At 45.5% G+C, this 1,447-nt stretch overlaps 1 non-coding gene across 1 annotated transcript; it reads left to right on the top strand.

Annotated features, from left to right (window-relative positions):
* The first annotated feature begins 1,112 nt into the window (after positions 1-1,112).
* LOC133309616 (small nucleolar RNA R71) lies at positions 1,113-1,217 on the top strand. The gene has a single exon (XR_009751353.1). It is a non-coding gene; the product is annotated as a small nucleolar RNA R71 (small nucleolar RNA).
* Positions 1,218-1,447: the final 230 nt, after the last annotated feature.

Here is a 1,447-nt window from a genome sequence, read left to right as displayed (position 1 = left end):
CTACTAGAGGAATGTTTATGTGAAGTTGTTTCATCAAGTCGAGAAACTGGCTAAACTGCTTATCCTCGTGTTGCTTTTTCAACCTCTGTGGAAAAGGAGGCTCAATCGGTTCACTCCTTCTCTTGCATGGGGGAACATAAGTTGGAACTGAAACTGGTTCACTGACTTTTGTTGCTCCAAGGTCTGCTACAGGTGTTGCGTCATCCGGTTTGATTTCAGCAGACTCATTGCTCTGGACCTTCTCTTCTGGTCCTGTCTGAGCTTCAAGGTGTGAAGGGTCAGTGGCTTCTTCAACTTCCTTTCCTATGGGTTGTTTTGCTGGTTCGCGCTTTCGAGGTCGTGCCACTAAATCTGGGGGTGGTAAAGTCTTTCCATCTCGTAGGCTTATAGCATTACAATGCTCCTGGTTATCCTGAGACGGCTTTTCTGTGTCACTAGGGAGTGTCCCTGGTTGCCTCTGTTTGAGTGCTCCAGCCAGCTGACCAATTTGGGTTTCTAGGTTTCGCATGGCTGCGCTGTTCTGATTCATGTACTCCTTGACAGAAGTCTCAAAGGATTGGGACTTCCCTTCACCCTTATCCCAGTTTTGTTGGTTCTGCCTGGGATACGGGGGTCGGTTCTGGTAGTTTCCTCCACTACCTCCAGCATTATTTTGATTCCTCCAGCCTCGGTTATTGTTCCCTTGATAGTTGTCATTGCTCCTGTTGTTGTTGTCATACCCTCCTGCATAGCACACAACAGCTAGATTGTTACAGTCCTCATATTCATGAGGACCTCCACAAGTGGGGCAACTCTGACTTGATTGAGTCAAGAGAAGTTGCTCAGTTGGTTTTTTCTGTTCCATGGGCTTCCAGTTTTTTATAGTGTTCTGGAGCGAAGCCATTTGTGCTGAAAGAGCATCAGCTGAGCTTAGCTCAAGAACTCCTGCTTTCTTAGGAGCACTGTGTCGTGTGGAAGGCCATGAAATATGTTTTTTTGAAAGTTTTTCCAACAACTGGTAGGTTTCTGGATAAGTAAAATCCAAAAGATCTCCCCCTGCAGCTGCATCAACAGTTGCTTTCAATGGTGGGGTTAAGCCATGATAAAACGTGTGAATGATGCCCCAATCAGAAACTCCATGATTCGGGCAAATTCGTATCAACTCTTTAAAGCGTTCCCACGCTTCATACAAACTTTCTCCATCATACATTTGAAAGGAAGCTATATCAGCCCTCACTTGGGCTTGTTTTGCTTGGGAGAAAAATCGGGTAACAAATTGTTCCGCCAATTGCTCCCAACTGGTGATGGAGTTTGGGGGCAATGTTCTCCTCCATTCTTTGGCTTTTCCAGCTAAGGAAAATGGAAAAAGCCGCATCCGCATGTTTTCTTCCGAAATACCATGAACTTTGAAATTATCAACTATCTCAGTGAAATTGTCCAAATGACTGTGAGGGTCTTCCATGGGCAG

Source organism: Gastrolobium bilobum, unplaced genomic scaffold (assembly GCF_033153095.1).
Source record: "Gastrolobium bilobum isolate Gb01-03AN ecotype WA unplaced genomic scaffold, APGP_CSIRO_Gbil_v1 utg71111, whole genome shotgun sequence".
NCBI lineage: Eukaryota > Viridiplantae > Streptophyta > Magnoliopsida > Fabales > Fabaceae > Gastrolobium > Gastrolobium bilobum.
The sequence above is the reverse complement of the archived record's forward strand: the minus strand, read 5'-3'. Positions and strand labels throughout refer to the sequence as shown.